Source organism: Agelaius tricolor, unplaced genomic scaffold (assembly GCF_023055355.1).
Source record: "Agelaius tricolor isolate 1412-34295 unplaced genomic scaffold, bAgeTri1.0.p SCAF_4, whole genome shotgun sequence".
NCBI lineage: Eukaryota > Metazoa > Chordata > Aves > Passeriformes > Icteridae > Agelaius > Agelaius tricolor.
In genome coordinates, this window is record NW_027269264.1 from 12,717,122 (window position 1) to 12,730,984 (window position 13,863).

The 13,863-nt window shown below is 40.3% G+C and overlaps 1 protein-coding gene across 1 annotated transcript in view; it reads left to right on the plus strand.

Moving 5' to 3' along the window:
- The window catches only part of CPLX1 (complexin 1), a 107,942-nt gene that overhangs the window by 1,165 nt on the left and 92,914 nt on the right, over positions 1-13,863 (plus strand). The window lies entirely within an intron of this gene.

Here is a 13,863-nt window from a genome sequence, read left to right on the forward strand (position 1 = left end):
CCTGATTCGGGATCCCAGAGTGGAGCGTTTGGAGAGTCTGAGCAGGAGAGGGCAGCAGCAAGCAGAGACGAAAGCCCCAAGTCAGAGGAGAGACCTCCCACAAAGGGTGTGTTGGCCCTGGGTGATGCCTAATTGGCACCCTACCACCTGGATGCATATCCTGCTGTGCAGTGTGCAAGTCTTGATTTGCTTCATGCCATGTCACAGAGGCAGGTATTATAAAGGACGAAGAGTGGTTTAGGCAGAGTAAGCCCAAAGAGTGACATTTTGTCTATGTATGTAAGCCTTCTTTCACCTTTGCCCCAAAGACTGGCCAAATACTGAGCAAAAAATGCCCAGTGCAGAAATTTCTGTCTCTGATATTTTGAGAGTTAATTTTGGTAAGAACACTACCACAATAAGGATGGAAATGATAATAAAGTATTCCTGCACACTTTACCTGGATTTAAGGCCAATCTTCTATGGGTTTCTGTGTATTAGCTTATGTGTGTGAGGAATTGTTTTAACCTAATGGTGTGAAATAGAAAAATTAGAGATGTGTGTAGGAGAAATTGAAAACACTGAACAAATATTTGGGAATGAGGTTCCTTTATTCTGCCACAGTTACTTTCTAGGCTGCTTGATCTGGACATTTGGTCTAAGCAATGGTCTAAGCATCACTGAGATGGTGCTGGATGCTGTTGGGAACTGAAATATTGGCCTCAGAGGAAGTTTATAATTTTCTCTTGTATTCTATCTCACGTGTGCATTTTTCATTCTTTTTCTTTTTGAAGAAACTGTAGAATCATGAGGCTGTGTAAATGTTTAATGTGTGGTGATATTGATGTCATATACAAATTCAACGTTTACTGCAGGACTCTATCCCATGACATGGAAATAATGTTTTAATCTCTGAAAGTGGTGGGTGTTTTTCACCAGAGGAGCAAGATTTCACAGTTAAGAACAGAGAAAACAACCAAAGTTTTGGGGGTTTGAATAGGGAGTTTGGGGTATTTTGAATAGGGAGCTCAAACTGGAGAAGAAAGGGACTGATTTGTTTCCACAAAATAGTGAGGTATGAAGACATCTATGTGAGAAGGTAACAGTTTGTGTGGTAGCAGTGCTGTGTTTCATTTCACTCTTCAGTGCCTGTTTTGAAGGAGAATTAGTGTTATGATGTGTAGACTTTGCACTGTTTGCTGTAGTGCAAGGTTGCTTGCACAGAATTGAACTAATGTACCTGCAAACTGGAGATACAGCCACTACAGCTGGAGATCCATGAATCCAGTAAAGGGAAATAACTGCTTACAGACTGCAGTTAAAGGTGGGGGCAGGAGGGCTGCAGCAAAGGAATAGCATCTATGATGGCTGCTTTTTTTTGCAGCTTGGTGACTTAACATGAGTTGGAAGCACTGTCTGCCTGTGCTTAACAGCATTCACCCTGGGCAGACCTTCATTCCAACAAGATGTTGCATGCCAAGGTCAGGATTTGTATGATAATAGGACTTTCTGAGAAGGTAAATTCAAAAAGCATCTTTTAGTGAAGTCTGAGCTCCTGATGTCTGTTAAGATGCTGTGTGGGGCACCAGCTCTTTGCCAGATGACTTAATGTGTCTGGATCTTACCCACTTACTCAATTAAGGAGAAGTCTCTGCAGAGTGGTAAAATCCAGGAAATGCTAATTCATTAAGCAGAGTCCTATTTTTAAATTACAAATAGTTTCAATAAGATAAAACAAGATCTCCCAGTGCAAATATAATACTGAAAATAAAGGTGGTTTTGGACACTGGTTTCTCCCTGGAGTTAAAGCCCAAGCTGATGCAAATCGTCCAAGTTGGCCAGACTGGTGCAGCAAACTAAGGACTAAAGGTTATAATTTGCTTCCTTAGTTTTGAGTCCAGAACCTTTTCTGTTTGCCAGTTCTGATATCCAAAGGGAGATTTACTTAAGGGTTGGACTCAATGATCCTTCTGGGTCCCTTCCAGCTCAGAATAATCTGTGAATTGTGTCTACAAGGATGGTCAAACTGAGAAGACCACCAAACCTCTAGCTGATAGGCTTGCTGATAGGGTAGGATATGTGGTCTGATCTGCTAGTGACCATTTTTATTATCCTCACTTTCTGGGAGGTCTTTGGGTAGATTTCATGGCTCTTTGATTTTAATTTAATATGGCTTTTCCCAGAACACCTCTGAATTCATTCTTCTGTTGGATAGGATTTTTTGAATGGTGAGAAAGTTCTTATACCATTCTCATAATCTCTTATGGCATTCCTGGAAGAAAGAAAAGAATACTGCAATTTTGTCATTAGGTCCCCTCTAATTTACACAGGATCAGACCTGCTATAGATTCTGCTTGCTGAACACCTACAGCTAAGGTAGCTTAATCGTTCAGCTATCTCAGATGGTGAAAATTCACCATCTGAGGGCCAGTTGGATGTCCTTGACAGAGCATAATGGTTATGTAATTTTCATAAGTAATTTTTTCTTCCCAGTGTACAGCCCTAAAATGAAGCTTAGGCCAGAGTTTTTGATAGCTAAGAGCCTGGATTTGAAATCTACTTGTAGGTGGTTGCTTTTGACCTTTCTCTACTGTACAGGATTATACAGGTCTCTGAAGCATTGGAGGAGTTTGGAACCAGGTTTTGTCTTTGGGAGTGGTCAAATAAGGTACTGATAGAAAAACATCATTCTCCTACCTCCTCACTCACCTTATTAAAGGAAGACAAGGTCTCACTCTGCTAATTAGCAGTAGCACTAACCTTAGCAGAATGCTTCTGTGGGAGTTTTGCCGTTGCCTTTGAAGCAAACTTTGAAGATATTAGTCTTGTCTCTAATGGCATAGAATGATCAGATTTGCTTTTCCTTGGAGTTTTGCCCATAGGGGAGGAAGGCAATGAGTTGTTTTGAAGGGTAGGTGATCTAAATTAGCAGCCAAGGAAAGGCAGTTATGTGGTGACAAGTTGCTTTGTTTGAAAGTTTGATGAGGGTATTTAGATTTTGTGAAATCATTTGACAGTTTCTGTATTGCTGAGGTAGAATGTGTCCTTTCCCGGTCTTGTTGTTAAAAGAGGGTATGCAGAAGTCTGCTGTTTCTGTGCAGTGGAAGGTCATCCTCTGCTGTGCCAGCACTGGGATTTTGCTGCTGTGTTGGCAGCAGAGTTTCTGCCTGAAGGTTGACCAGCTTGAAATGTGTCTTTTTAAATCCATGGCCTCTTCATGGCAAAATCCTTGACCCTTTCATTAGCGAGAGAGTGAGCATTAGCAGTGGGGACTGTGGTCCAGGAAAAACAGTACAAAATAGTAGGTTATTTGGCTGATTTCCTTCTGTAGCTTTTTTTTTTCTTTTTGTGCTTCTCAGACCTTTCAACACCCTATATGGAAATCACACTATTTATTGTCTGACAGTGACAGAAGCCATGGTGAAGTAATGATCCTTATTAGCTGTGTAAAACGAGAAGAAAGTAGCAAGAGGTTAAAGGCTTAAAATTGCTGCTTCTTCTCCCACATAAGTAACAGCAAGGGAATATTTTGTACCTCTGACCCTGGTACATCACAGACGTTGACAGAAGTGTGTAGCCAGGGTGATTTGTCACTTTGCTGTTCCTGTGACAGTTCTTTAAATGAAGACAATCAGATTCATTTAATTACTATATTTTACATTAGAAGTGCTCTTTGCCAAGCCAGGTCAGAGCTGGGCTAGTGTTATAATGACCAATGTGTATGATTTCCCAGGAGAGAGCAGGAACTGGAGGATCTGGAATGGGTCCTGAAGGAGTTTAGCTATAATACTTTTCACTGTGTATTGCTTATTTCTTGCTAAATTTGAGTGAAAGCAAATTGTGCACAAACACCTGACTCCCATGTTGTACTACACTGTATCACACCCTCTGTCACTGCTGGCTTGGACAAGTAGGGAAACTGGTTTGAAATAAAAGACAATGAACTTCATTAAGATATTCTGGGTGTCATTCTGTTATTGGGTGATTTGAAGGCAAGGTCTGAGATATTTTCTTATGAAAATGAAAAGAGGAAGCCTATGGAAAGTGAGAAGAATTTACTGGAATGTTGGATCATGATGTGTTTGAAGAGAGAGATTTCCTACTGCAGAAAGCAACATTCTGCAGACCAGAATATTGTGAAATTGTGGTATACAGAACACAAAGTAGCTTTAAATATGATGCTGCACAGAGCCCTTTTAATGTGCTACTTTTATTGCCATGAATGGGAGAAATGGCAAGAACTGGATGTTAAAAGGTTGGAATGTCTGCTTTAAATATTGAATTTTTTTAATGTCAGCCTGTGGATAAATTATGCAAATCCTTTCACATGTAACTGTGTATATGAATAGTACTGTCTAAATTTCTTCTTCATGCTTCCAACACCCCTTGAATTCATAGTGGAGTGCAACCGCAATAGGAGGAGGGGTAGGTACATCTGAGTTTCTGGATATTCACTATGATAGATAATACAGGCATGATTTGCTGATTTATTGGCAGCAGTTTAGAGTGGGGACTTCTGCTTCCCATGTGCTTCTTCTGTCAAGAATCAGTGGACACTTGTTTTGGTTCAGAAGGATTCTTAAAATACTGTAGGCACAAGACAAATGCAACCAGATTGCCATCTGTACCATGCCAGCAGGGGACTGCCTACTTCAGGTCCCTTACCAGAACTTTGTTTCAGCTGGGTATATCACAAAGCACAGTCCAGAGGGAGTCCCCTTGTTCTTGAAGACAGACAGAGATCCAAGCCCTCATGAAGATAATGGGATTTAAGTCACTGTGTGACTTAAGCTCTGAAAGAGCATCTCCTGTGCTAAGCTTACATTAGGGAAGATGTGAGGGTGTGTGAATGCCAGATAAGCCTGAATGAAAACCACACTACTGTTCAACATCTTAGCAGTGACCTTTTGTATATTCTACTGCTGCATTTGCCTGACTTTAGTAGCTTGTGAAGTGAGGATTAAGTCCTTAATTTTTCCTGCAGAAATTAGCAAGATTGAGTGCAGTCAAAGGCAATACAGTTCAGGGTGGAACACATTGTGAAATAAACACAGGGGTTTCTTTGTTCTCCTTCTCCAACTCACTCTCTTGTTTCTCACATTTCCACTTCTCTGCTGAGCCCCTGTGTTGCACTGGGACCTCATGCATCAAATAGGCTGTGCTCTGCTGCTTATGGTAATGTGTGAAGTTCTGGAGCAGGACAGAAACTGTAATGCAAAACTGCAAGTCCTAATGCTAACAAATAGTGCTGGTATTGACTTCTGGGGTCTCTTTTGTCTGTAATCCTTGAAACATTTAACACATGAGGTCTTTCATTTGCAGTCAGATGCAAATTACAAAGACTGGAGAATCTGACCAGAGACAGGAGATCTCAAGACCACTGTAGCATTTGATAGGTGTTGGGAGGCCACTTACTTTCATTCTCAGATAACTTCCACCTGTGTTGTGTATAATTCTGGGCCCCACAAAGTAAAAAAAAGTTTTAAGGGCATTGAATACATCCAGAGGAGGGCAAAAATGCTGGTGAAAAGGCTGGAATGAATGTCTTCTGAGAAGTGGCTAAGGACCTGGTTTTTCTGTATTGGAGAAAAGGAGGCAGAGGGGTCACCTCATTGCTCTCTACAGCTTTTTGAAGAGAGGAAGTGGGGAGGGAGGTGCTGATCCCTTCTTCTTGGGATCCAGTGATAGGAGGCAGGACCCTGGGGTAGGTGGCATACATTTTTCACAAGGAATAGTATTAAAAGTGTTTTTTTTCCCCTAATGTAAACTGGTGGCAAAGAGATTTTCTTTGAGAAATTTGATTAAGTTGCAAGATGTCTTCCAAGGAAGCAAATGGTTGTCGTTGAGATGATACCAGAGAAACAACTACAGTGATGGTCAGCTGATTTATTGCATCCGTGATCCAAACCAGGAGATGAAAAACTGACCAGGTTCCTTTTCCCTGTTCTTTTCTGGAGAAAGCTTCCTTTTATATTTGCTTGCCTCTGTTTGGCCTGTTGCTGTTAGAATCACACAAAGCTTTCCCTTCTGTCTGCTGGTATTTTTCTTATGTTTGCCTTACTTGCAAGCAGGCACTGTGAGCAATGTGCTTATTGAAGTATCTTTGGAGGAATTGTGCAACCTTCAGCTGATTGTAGAGGTAGGCCACAAAGAGCTTAACTAAGATTTGTGCTGCAGGCTATCTGCTTGTCAAAAGCCTGCTTGGAGTGGAGTGACATGGATAACCAGGAAGTTTTCTCTCCCGGAGAGGGAGAAATAACAAAATTTCACATATGTTAAGTAGCCTGTTTAGAATTTATACATGGCAGAAAAAAGGATTCTTCTCCTTGGTTTTTCTGTCCACTTGGAGGAAGTTCTGCAGGCTTTTGATTTTAATATCTATTGCTGTATACCTGCATCTTCCTGACTTTTCTTTTTCTTCACCTTCCATAATAGAAGCAAAGTGGTGGTTTCTTGCCAGCTGAAGGGTGCAAATAGGATTTGTCAATGCTGAAATTTTAGCCTGCGTTGCATAGGAAATGCTATCTGCAGCAGTGGATTTGGAGCTGGGCAGGAGCCTAATGGATGATGTATTACAGTTACTGAGATCTTCCTGGTGAAATGGGATGCTCCAAATATAATCTACTGGCTTGCATTTGTGTTGGTTCTTAAGGAGAGGGAAATTCAGGATGTAATTCAGCTGTTAGCTGTGGAGACCTACTCACTTGCTCATGTGCTGGCAAAAGCACAGACATAAGAGAATACTGATGTCTCTGAAGGCTGATGTACATGGGAGGGCTTTCTTCTCTGACTAGAAGGGTAAGGTTTGAATTCATAAAGCTGTGAAATCAAATCTATGAAGGCTACCTGGGTTTAGAAGTCTTGCTGAGTGAAGTCAAGAATGTATGGTCTGTATTTGTCAGCACTGCAGTAAGTACAGGGCTCCAAAATCTCTGAGTAACCTCTGCAGACATTTCACTAAGGGAAGACAGGCATCCTGCCATTACAGGATGGGAATGTCTCTTTCATGCTGGGGCACCCCCCAAAGGCAACAGCAAAAAAATCCACCCTGAAAACAAGATGGTATCATAGGAAATTTCATGTGGCAATTGAATGAAGATGAGAAGTCCTCCAGCAGTGTTTGAAATCTGCCAAATTATTGAGGAAGCCTGGAAGAGGAGTGGCAATAAACAGGGAAGGCTGGCAGAAAGAAAGGGACAGGTCTGTAGTGTTTTGCCACTGGCTTGTCTCATGTCAGAGGGCTACATGCAAACAGCATGTTCTTCTGTTTCATGGCCAAGATCTCTGAACTTTATGTGATAGTGTTGAGACAAGAGAGGGAATAGATGCTGATGCTGAGAGTCAGACACAAATACAGGCTCTAGTTTTACCTAGGGTGAGAATTCTTAGTTTTTCAGGCCATTGGAGAGAGGGTATGGTTCATGAAGTGGTAACTGGTATGCTAGCCCCTCAAAGATGCAGAGTTTCCATGCCCACTTCCAACAGCTGTAAAGACCCTCAGCAGCATCCTGAAGGCTCTTCCAAATTCTCTGTCTCTGCTTCTATTTCAGTGGTGGGGCAGAAAGTACTCTGTCTTAGCACTGGATGCTCTTCTTTGAGGTGAGGCTGCACCTCTGCACTGCCTTTGTATATTCATTCCATGTGCTGAAATCAAGTGCTTGATCAAGGCAACACAGCACCTTAAACATTTGCTAACTTACTACTTTGAGCACTTTTTCTGGTTGCCATCATATTTTCTCACGTACAGTCTGATTGTGAGAGCTTGGAATAGTCAGTTATGTTTCTCTCAGGTTAGTTTTTGGGTCTGGAGTACGTGTCTCAGGATGTAGAACATTGCTGAGAAGGCTGAAAATTTCAACTGATTGCTGAACAGATGCTCATGTGGTTTGCTAAAGGGTAACAGTTACAATTACAGACATGGCAAAGGCTACTAGTGATCTATCATTGGTACAAATCACAGTGCATATCAGAAACAAAATACTTCAAACAAATTGTGTGTCTCTGCTGCAGACAAATTGACAACTGTCCTGTGCAATTTGAGGATTATTTTTTTGTTCCACTCTCTCCTGTATTTTTAAATGAGCTGTTTTTGAGTTGGGTGGATGCTGTCACTACAGAAGTGCATTAATACAAACAAAAAATTTAATCTGCTGACTTTGTGCATCTTTTTGCAATTTGAATTTGTCATTACCTACAAGAATGAATCTGCTTAGTAGCTACTTACATTTTTGCATCATTATTTGAGTCTCGTGGCTTATTTGCAATGATACTGACCTTGAAGGAATGTCAAACATACAACAACATAAGCATAAATTTGGAATTCAAATGTCTGTGAATTACCTTCTGTGGAAAATAGGGGAAGAAACAAACAAAAAAAAATACAAGCGAGGAATGATGGAGCTGTTTTGATAACTTCAGTCTCCTGAAAGAATTAGAGCAGTGAAGGGGAAGGCAGAAGACAATTATAGGAAAAAGGATGGGAAAGAAATGTGTGTCAATGCCTGTGCTGACAAATAGTTGAACTGCCATGTCTCTGTGTCCCTGGATCTATCTCATTTTTTTTTGGTTTTGCTGGTGAGCTCAGGCAAATTTGACCAGCAAAAAGGACATTTGAACCTTCTGTAGAAGTTAACTGAGTGTGAGATGGTTGTCTCAATTGCTGGCCTTGTCTATGGGAGAACCCTGGGTATGCTTGGGAAGGTTACTTGATCTCTGTGTTAAATGGTGTCTTTCCCAGTCTCCTTGCTTAGAAAGCATTACAGGACACCATTATCCCAAGAAAACAACAGACTCAACTAGACACATGCGCAGCTCTGAGAACTGCCCTTGCCTTCATGGGAAGTGAACACTATTCTTCTGTCCTTCTATCACTCTTTCTGCTTCTTAGTGCTAGACAGAGCTGAACTTCTGGACTCAGTGGACTTGAAAATTTGTCTGTGACTTGATATTGGCAATGAAACTTTCTTGCTGTTTCTACTTCACTGCCATGGTGTTACTGAGTATAGTGTGAAACTTTCTGCACACTGCCTGAAGGGGCTGGAACTGGGTGGGATTGCCTGGCCTCTGTTCCAGTTCCAGTCCTAGGTGTATCTGTCTCTTTAATTCTTTGAAAATGCATACATCAATCAAAATCTTAATTTGCAAGAGGACTTTGGAAAGGTTTTACTAAGGCTGTGTTGGATTTTGTTTTTTAATAAAAAGCTTTTAAACACCTAAGTTTGTTTTTTTTTTCTCAGCAATCAAGTAAAGAAGACATCTTGCAAGATGAAAGACTACATGAGGCTAAGACATCATGTCCAAACCAATGTATTTTTTAACCTCTGGCAGCTATTTACTTTATGTTGAAGTTAAGGTTATGCATGCTACTCTTCCTTGAGTCTGAGTGAAGTGTTTTGCCCTTTGTGAATTAGAATTCTCTTTGTAGTTTCCTTCAGATTTTTTAAATCCAAATTAAAAAAAAAATCCCGAACAGAATACAAGTAAGTAAAAAAATTGAAGAGAAGGAGAAAGTACTCAGAGATTTTGCCTATATATGTGTGTAGTTCCTCCTCTACACAGTTGTAGCTGGAATAAAAGTAATTGGAATGATATTTAGAAAAAATCTTGATTTCATTAGAAACAGATGAGTATTTTTAAATTTTGATTTGTGTTTTTGTTTATTTGTTTGTTTGTTTGAATTCAGTGTATTTAAAAAAATTTCTTGACAATTGCATCTTTCTCCTCTGTATTTTCCTTTAAATATCAGACATTTCTGTTCCATGTCGCCCAGGCTGCAAAAGGACAAGATTAAAAGGTGCATGAAAGGAAATTTATAATTACATGGAGATAGATTAAAATGCTGAGGAAAAAAGGTTAAGCAGGGACACCACTACTCTCTCTAAATACATGTGAGAAGTGAACACTGCAGTGAAGGAAGAACTACTTAATGTGAGGGACAATATTGGTAAAAGGATAATGTGAATAAATTGGCCATGAGCATCCTTGAGTCAGTAATTAGTGTCGCTTGACTTGTGGGAGAGAAGAGAGGTGCTCTCTCTGGGAAATCCTCCTGATGCAGCAAGCAGGAAGAAATGGAAACTGAGTCTTGGGTGCATTTGAAATAATTGTACATGCCCAGAGAGGTAAGGCCAGTGAAGCAGGAAATAATTATTGGTCCTGAGTGCCTCAATAGAGAGTTCATGTCTTTGAGTCTTCACTTGTAAGATTGTCCATAATAACAGAATTTACCTAAAAAGTGGTTTAGTTTTTACACTAAATTTTGATTTTTTTCCAGTTTGCAATGACATCTAATGGTGTTAGAATGCAAATCCAGCTTAGTGGGAACCAGCATTGTGTTCCTCTAGGTGAATTAGTTACAGAGCTGTGGTAAATTTTCCCTTTTCTGAAAACATTTTAGCCCCTTTGTATTTGTATAACAGAAGATGTTTGCCAGCTATATTATGTCCATGCTCATGGATGATTTGAAATCAGCTTTTGGATTCAGATTAAAAGTAATTTTATTTCAAAGGACTTGGTGGATTTACAAATTAATTTCTAGAAAAGATGACTATACTGGATATCTTTCCAGCTGTGGTGTTTCAGCCCAGGTAAGAATTTTGAGTTTCATATTACAAGCATAGCTTGAAATTCCCTCCATGGTGGCTTCTACCTGCAATTTACATGGAAACAGCTGTTTGCAATGGATTTGGTAATTTATGGTTTTATACTTTTGTTGAGATGAAAGTAATTTAAGAATTAGGTGTTTCTCTGGGACCTCTCCCTGGTTTTGAACAGTTGTCTGAAAATAAGATGTTCCATCTTCCTCAGTATCAATATTTACTACTTTCCTGATTTTTAGACTGAGATATGCTCCATAGTTTGTCACCTGCTCTCTGCTATCTCAATATTCTAGATTCAGGCTCACATTACAGTATGGCTTAGGCCATAAGTCACTCTTACCTAGGCAGCGATTTCAGAGGGTGCCTTGGGCTCCTTCCCCATGGCTGATAACTTTTCAACCAAGTCTCCTTCAAACTGCCTGACTGTTTCAGGAGTGCCTACCCAACCAAAACCTTCAGCAAGGGCACGCAGGTGAGTGGTAGAAAACCAGATCACTGCCATTGCAAGATATTGGCTTCTGGAAGAGGACGAATGTGCCATCCCTTTCTTTGGATTGTGCATCTTATTATATTGTCAATGAACATTGTGCCAGGCAGAGATCCCACATCTCTCTGAGCACCATGTCAAGGTGTTGAACACCTTTTTTGGTCATGTGGCCTGAGATCCCCTATTGAGGACACAATGACTTGCCTCATGGCTGAGGTGCTTGATTGGGACTTCTGGCTTTGTGTTTTGAATGTCATCTGGTAGAACTTTACAGGTGGTACTCCTTCTGCCTGGTACTCAGCACCTCTGCTCCAAAACAGTTGCATGTGCTCCTGCTATGCTAGCAGATGCAATAACAGTTGCTTAAAATAGTTGAGTAAAAGGCATTTTCTCAACCACTACCACAAACAAGAATGTTCTGTTTCCACACACAAAAATGAAGTCAAAGTGCAAAGTTTTGACTTTGCTTCACATAGTGAATCCTCTCCCTGGTTGAAATGTACAGTATGTCAGTTTCAATCCTGTTTTTACTCCAGTTTACTGTTGTGATCTGGCTGCCCTGAGTTAACAACACCCCTTAATTTTTTCTCTCTGTTACAGGCATCCTGTCTTATTATTGGTTCTTATGTAGTTATCTGTCTGTTTTTTATTTAGGGATCACTTTAGTGTACATTTTGCAAGATCCTTCTATACTGGGTCATCTTTATGTGCTCAAAAATCAGTTCTAACTAAAAGACAGTAGAACTAATCTAGCCCAACAGGGATGATCTCTGGGTGGCCAGGGAAACTCAGTGCTGTATTCTACACAACATCATCCTGAGCAATCACAGGCACCTCTTTGATACAGCATAATGTAATTTAGAAATTTCAGCTGTCTTCCTTGACAGAGATCTGTCAATCTACAGCAGCTGAAGACTGGCATTTTTATTAATTTCTTGCAGATGCAAATAAAATAATTGAAGGGGTTTTCTTCCTCTTAAAAACTCACAAAATTCCCCTCAAAATCTCTGGCTTGGAATATTTCTTGTTTTCACACAGTCTGAAAAGGGTGAGTCAGATTCATCAACTTCATGTGCATGGAAAAGATATTTATGACATTTTATTAGGGATGGTCTGGCTAACCTAGGGATGGTATTAGTTACATAAGATCTCAAACATACCTCAAGTGCAGCATGGATGCTGTGGAGCGAAGCAATTATCTATTTTGCTGTCTTCAGAACAGAGTGACCTAGATTCTTTCTTCTTTTTTTTTTCCTCTTTTTCTTTTTTTTTTTTTTTCCTCCGTTTTTCCTCACAGGGTGGCCCACTTAGTTGATTAAACTGCAACTCAATTATAACTGGTTATGGTGCAGTTGGGAATAAAGCAGATGTAAAAAGAGTGGAGCTGATAACGTAATTTATTTTTTGCCTTACTAGTTAGCTGTAAATTATGATTAGGATTAATGACAAACATTTGGTTTAGTAGGTTTTGGGTGACAGGTATTTCACAGTAGCCTTGGCTGGTGGTATGGAATGCCAAAGTGATTCTATGAAAAGGTGTACATTTAATGGCAAGAAAAAAAAAAAGGTTATAGTCCAGTTTATGGAAGATTTGAAATAAGCTTTAAATCCAAAAGAGGTCCACAGTCAGTAAATGCAAGGTCAGCATGGTTAATATTTTGTTTGAAGTGAATACATGAAACACATTGACACTTTTGCATTATTTATAACTTTCATGCAGTGCAAATTCTCTGATAAATCATTAGAGGCATTAGGAGGATAAATAAGTCATCCAGGTAGGAGGAGCTCCCATACTGCAATCTTTGGTCATAAAATTACCCTTTAAGTTAATGACAGCCATGTAGCATGTGGTCCATGCTAAAACCACTGTAGTTACTGAAAACTGACATTGGCTTAGTGTTGTGTAAATTTCCTCATCTATTCTCTCCCCTCACTTAGGCCCAGGGAACAAACCAAAAGCAAATCTGTTCAGTGTAGGGTAACCTAGAAAGTAAAATTCGTCTTCCCATGAAGTTTAAAGAGGAAAAGGATCCAATAAGAACCCATAAACCCTGAAGACATGTAGAATCTATTACATTTCTAGGCAAATATCTCTGGGGAGGTATCTGCAGCAGGGATGAAGTTGTGGTTAGAACCCAGCATCAGATTTATGCAGGGACTCCAGGTGCCAGGACCTTGGCTTGTCTCTTTGGGCTGGATGCTGAGTATGGCTTGTTGCTGTGTTATGGCATCACTGTTGCCTCCTGCACATTCAAGCATGATGACTTAGCCAGGTGAAATAAAGCAATTGGAATTCTGCTGTTACTTCTGTCTCTGATAGTGGGGAAAGCTGATTCTGTAAATACATTTCTTGATGGCAGAACAGGGGAAGGCAACCCCTTCCTCTTCTGAAAATCCCATTACCCAATTTAAGCTGCAGTGTCTTGCTCCTCAGTTTTTGAAAGCCATCTCAGAGCTGGAGAGTTTGTTCTCTGCAGTATGAGGTGGCTGCTGTCCTTATCTGCCTGGATTCCCATTTGGCTTCAGAAAAACAGGAAAGAAGTGTCCATCTATGGCAAAATCTTCTTTTCATATCTTGGATGATAAGAACTTTCTCAGGGATCAGAGAAGAACTGATGGACAAGGGCCTTCGGAAATCCTCCTTCTTGCATTTGTGCTGAACTTCCCTATCAGGAAGGAGTGGGCTGGTAAGGAAGCAGTATACAGATACTCTGGGAGACAGTGTACTAGGCTTATCTATGCTGGTATCTATGCTGGTAAGATGACTGAGTTCATTGGTTATGACAAGGGCCAGATCTG